This window comes from Rhinopithecus roxellana, chromosome 4 (assembly GCF_007565055.1).
Source record: "Rhinopithecus roxellana isolate Shanxi Qingling chromosome 4, ASM756505v1, whole genome shotgun sequence".
Taxonomy (NCBI): Eukaryota; Metazoa; Chordata; class Mammalia; order Primates; family Cercopithecidae; genus Rhinopithecus; species Rhinopithecus roxellana.
Window position 1 is genome coordinate 122,559,078 of NC_044552.1, and position 6,000 is coordinate 122,565,077.

The following is a 6,000-nucleotide window of genomic DNA, read 5'->3' on the forward strand; positions in this document are numbered from 1 at the left end:
TCACCAAAGTTGAAATGAAGGAAAAAATGTTAAGGGCAGCCAGAGAGAAAGGTCGGGTTACCCACAAAGGGAAGCCCATCAGACTAACAGCAGATCTCTCGGCAGAAACTCTACAAGCCAGAAGAGAGTGGGGGCCAATATTCAACGTTCTTAAAGAAAATAATTTTCAACCCAGAATTTCATATCCAGCCAAACTAAGTTTCATAAGTGAGGGAGAAATAAAATCCTTTACAGATAAGCAAATGCTTAAAGATTTTGTCACCACCAGGCCTGCCTTACAAGAGACCCTGAAGGAAGCCCTAAACATGGAAAGGAACAACCGGTACCAGCCATTGCAAAAACATGCCAAAATGTAAAGACCATCGAGGCTAGGAAGAAACTGCATCAACTAATGAACAAAATAACCAGTTAATATCATAATGGCAGGATCAAGTTCACACATAACAATATTAACCTTAAATGTAAATGGACTAAATGCTCCAATTAAAAGACACAGACTGGCAAACTGGATAAAGAGTCAAGACCCATCAGTCTGCTGTATTCAGGAGACCCATCTCACATGCAGAGACACACATAGGCTCAAAATAAAGGGATGGAGGAAGATCTACCAAGCAAATGGAGAACAAAAAAAAGCAGGGGTTGCAATCCTAGTCTCTGATAAAACAGACTTTAAACCATCAAAGATCAAAAGAGACAAAGAAGGCCATTACATAATGGTAACGGGATCGATTCAACAGGAAGAGCTAACTATCCTAAATATATATGCACCCAATACAGGAGCACCCAGATTCATAAAGCAAGTCCTTAGAGACTTACAAAGAGACTTAGACTCCCATACAATAATAATGGGAGACTTCAACACTCCACTGTCAACATTAGACAGATCAACGAGACAGAAAGTTAACAAGGATAGCCAGGAATTGAACTCATCTCTGCACCAGGCGGACCTAATAGACATCTATAGAACTCTCCACCCCAAATCAACAGAATATACATTCTTCTCAGCACCACATGGCACTTATTCCAAAATTGACCACATAATTGGAAGTAAAGCACTCCTCAGCAAATGTAAAAGAACAGAAATTATAACAAACTGTCTCTCAGACCACAGTGCAATCAAACTAGAACTCAGGACTAAGGAACTCAATCAAAACCGCTCAACTACATGGAAACTGAACAACCTGCTCCTGAATGACTACTGGGTACATAACGAAATGAAGGCAGAAATAAAGATGTTCTTTGAAACCAATGAGAACAAAGATACAACATACCAGAATCTCTGGGACACATTTAAAGCAGTGTGTAGAGGGAAATTTATAGCACTAAATGCCCACAAGAGAAAGCAGGGAAGATCTAAAATTGACACTCTAACATCACAATTAAAAGAACTAGAGAGGCAAGAGCAAACACATTCAAAAGCTAGCAGAAGGCAGGAAATAACTAAGATCAGAGCAGAACTGAAGGAGATAGAGACACAAAAAACCCTCCAAGAAATCAATGAATCCAGGAGTTGGTTTTTTGAAAAGATCAACAAAATTGACAGACTGCTAGCAAGACTAATAAAGAAGAAAAGAGAGAGGAATCAAACAGATGCAATAAAAAATGATAAAGGGGATATCACCACTGACCCCACAGAAATACAAACTACCATCAGAGAATACTATAAACACCTCTACGCAAATCAACTAGAAAATCTAGAAGAAATGGATAATTTCCTGGACACTTACACTCTCCCAAGACTAAACCAGGAAGAAGTTGAATCCCTGAATAGACCAATAGCAGGCTCTGAAATTAAGGCAACAATTAATAGCCTACCCACCAAAAAAAGTCCAGGACCAGATGGATTCACAGCTGAATTCTACCAGAGGTACAAGGAGGAACTGGTACCATTCCTTCTGAAACTATTCCAATCAATAGAAAAAGAGGGAATCCTCCCTAACTCATTTTATGAGGCCAACATCATCCTGATACCAAAGCCTGGCAGAGACACAACAAAAAAAGAGAATTTTAGACCAATATCCCTGATGAACATCGATGCAAAAATCCTCAATAAAATACTGGCAAACCGGATTCAGCAGCACATCCAAAAGCTTATCCACCATGATCAAGACGGCTTCATCCCTGGGATGCAAGGCTGGTTCAACATTCGCAAATCAATAAACATAATCCATCATATAAACAGAACCAAAGTCAAGAACCACATGATTATCTCAATAGATGCAGAAAAGGCTTTTGACAAAATTCAACAGCCCTTCATACTAAAAACGCTCAATAAATTCAGTATTGATGGAACGTACCTCAAAATAATAAGAGCTATTTATGACAAACCCACAGCTATTATCATACTGAATGGGCAAAAACTGGAAAAATTCCCTTTGAAAACTGGCACAAGACAGGGATGCCCTCTCTCACCACTCCTATTCAACATAGTGTTGGAAGTTCTGGCTAGGGCAATCGGGCAAGAGAAAGAAATCAAGAGTATTCAGTTAGGAAAAGAAGAAGTCAAATTGTCCCTGTTTGCAGATGACATGATTGTATATTTAGAAAACCCCATTGTCTCAGCCCAAAATCTCCTTAAGCTGATAAGCAACTTCAGCAAAGTCTCAGGATACAAAATTAATGTGCAAAAATCACAAGCATTCTTATACACCAGTAACAGACAAGCAGAGAGCCAAATCAGGAATGAACTTCCATTCACAATTGCTTCAAAGAGAATAAAATACCTAGGAATCCAACTTACAAGGGATGTAAAGGACCTCTTCAAGGAGAACTACAAACCACTGCTCAGTGAAATCAAAGAGGACACAAACAAATGGAAGAACATACCATGCTCATGGATAGGAAGAATCAATCTCGTGAAAATGGCCATACTGCCCAAGGTTATTTATAGATTCAATGCCATCCCCATCAAGCTACCAATGAGTTTCTTCATAGAATTGGAAAAAACTGCTTTAAAATTCATATGGAACCAAAAAAGAGCCCGCATTGCCAAGACAATCCTAAGTCAAAAGAACAAAGCTGGAGGCGTCACGCTACCTGACTTCAAACTATACTACAGGGCTACAGTAACCAAAACAGCATGGTATAACAGAGCTATAGACCAATGGAACAGAACAGAGTCCTCAGAAATAATACCACACATCTACAGCCATCTGATCTTTGACAAACCTGAGAGAAACAAGAAATGGGGAAAGGATTCCCTATTTAATAAATGGTGCTGGGAAAATTGGCTAGCCATAAGTAGAAAGCTGAAACTGGATCCTTTCCTTACTCCTTATACAAAAATTAATTCAAGATGGATTAGAGACTTAAATGTTAGACCTAATACCATAAAAACCCTAGAAGAAAATCTAGGTAGTACCATTCAGGACATAGGCATGGGCAAGGACTTCATGTCTAAAACACCAAAAGCAACGGCAGCAAAAGCCAAAATTGACAAATGGGATCTAATTAAACTAAAGAGCTTCTGCACAGCAAAAGAAACTACCATCAGAGTGAACAGGCAACCTACAGAATAGGAGAAAATTTTTGCAATCTACTCATCGGACACAGGGCTAATATCCAGAATCTACAAAGAACTCAAACAAATTTACAAGAAAAAAACAAACAACCCCATCCAAAAGTGGGCAAAGGATATGAACAGACATTTCTCAAAAGAAGACATTCATACAGCCAACAGACACATGAAAAAATGCTCATCATCACTGGCCATCAGAGAAATGCAAATCAAAACCACAATGAGATACCATCTCACACCAGTTAGAATGTCAATCATTAAAAAATCAGGAAACAACAGTTGCTGGAGAGGATGTGGAGAAATAGGAACACTTTTACACTGTTGGTGGGATTGTAAACTAGTTCAACCATTATGGAAAACAGTATGGCAATTCCTCAAGGATCTAGAACTAGACGTACCATATGACCCAGCCATCCCACTACTAGGTATATACCCAAAGGATTATAAATTATTCTACTACAAAGACACATGCACACATATGTTTATTGCAGCACTATTCACAATAGCAAAGACTTGGAATCAACCCAAATGTCCATCTGTGACAGACTGGATTAAGAAAATGTGGCACATATACACCATGGAGTACTATGCAGCCATAAAAAAGGATGAGTTTGCAACCTTTGTAGGGACATGGATGCAGCTGGAAACCATCATTCTTAGCAAACTATCACAAGAAGAGAAAACCAAACACCGCATGTTCTCACTCATAGGTGGGAACTGAACAATGAGATCACTTGGACTCGGGAAGGGGAACATCACACACTGGGGCCTATCATGGGGAGGGGGGAGGGGGGAGGGATTGCATTGGGGAGTTATACATGATATAAATGATGAATTGATGGGTGCTGACGAGTTGATGGGTGCAGCACACCAACATGGCACAAATATACATATGTAACAAACCTGCACGTTATGCACATGTACCCTAGAACTTAAAGTATAATAAAAAAAAATTGGTTATTTATTTTTTAATATTTGGCTTCATGCTACCTTTATAAATTATTATCTTTAATATCACTCTTCTTACCATCATCTTTTGAACTATTTATATTCTTAAGATATTGTTTAGTGTTGGGCAGTCACTAATTATTATGTTGTGAAAATCAGATAGGAGATACCTAATTATTCAAAAAGGCGAATGTATTGTTTATCTTAAACAATGGAGAAAGTCCTGTTTTATACTTGTGAAATCACAGAAATATAAATTAACTTTGAAGCATCAGTGCTGCAGGCCAATTTTGGATGCTTAGAAAAACTTGATGGTAATCATTGAATTTATACGAAAAAATAATTACAAACAATTTAAAGTCTGAGATTAAGAATGAGACTTATTGCTAAGGAGAAGATAAGGTTATTGATCCTAACCTGACTGATTTTTTGTCAGTCTTTTACATTGACATTTGATTGATATAAATCTCATATAACCCCAAATTTTGGATTAGTTTTTTTCCCAATGATTTCCAATGAATGCAAATTCATATGTATTTCTAATTTACATATATGTTACATAAATTTAATTTTATGACTGATTCTGAGGTTGTTAAAGGTCTCTAAGGCAGAAACTGTTATCTCCCAATTATCCTTCTCCTTTCTTTAATATAAATACTTGATTTTGTCATAGCATTTTGCAGCTTAAAGACTGCAATTTCCAGGCTTGAAAGCAGCCCAGTGAGCTTTGGGAGTAGGTTGGGGAATTTTAGGTGGTTCTTCTTAGAAGTCTTCTTTAAAGTGAGCATGCATGCCCTTCTTTTCTCCCTCTGTCTAGTTTCCTGGAACTCAGATATACACGTGATGTCTGGAGCTCTGGCAGCCATGTTGGATGATGAGATGAAGGAGTTACCAGCACTAAAATTGGCAAAGAAGACCTGGAAGGTGTCTGGGTTGCTGAAAAGCTCATGAGGCCACTGCATCAGGCTGGACTGCTGAATATCAGTTTTCTTGACAAAACAAAATCTTGTTTGTGTAAATCACTATTATCCAGGTCTCTCTTAGTTGCATCAAAATTCATTTTCTACAGATAAAGTAAGAATCATTTGTTCTCATCCCACCCATATGTCTTTAAAATAAATTTTTCTTTTATTGACTGATCTTCTGATACCTCCTATTTCTCTATAACTTCCTAGGGAAAGACAAACTTTGGGTGGGCCATTGTTTTCATGTACAAGATTTCTAGCCATTTGTCTTAGTGTTCCACATCTATGACAGCAGTTTGATCTCATTATAAAGTAACAGCTCAAACAGTAGTTCTACATGAGGATGAGGGTGGGGGAGTTGTAGAATCATTTTGGGGAGTTTTTCCAAACTACACATTCCTAGCTCCATTATCTCTGCAGAGATTCTGATATTCTTTATCAGCTCACATTTGAGACTTACTTATCTGTAGCACATCCGCAAGTTTTTACTTGCTTCCAATTGGCAAAATGTAACATTAAAAACAAACTAGGAATTCTGTGAAGTGAAAAACTGCCTAGAGCATTACAAGA

The 6,000-nt window shown here is 37.9% G+C and overlaps 1 long non-coding RNA gene across 1 annotated transcript in view; it reads right to left on the reverse strand.

Moving 5' to 3' along the window:
• Positions 1–5,711, reverse strand: part of LOC104678244 — a 39,962-nt gene extending 34,251 nt beyond the window's left edge. The window contains exon 1 of the long non-coding RNA XR_004056655.1: positions 5,124–5,711. This is a non-coding gene — a long non-coding RNA (uncharacterized LOC104678244). The remainder of the gene's footprint in view (positions 1–5,123) is intronic.
• Between the last annotated feature and the right edge of the window lie 289 nt (positions 5,712–6,000).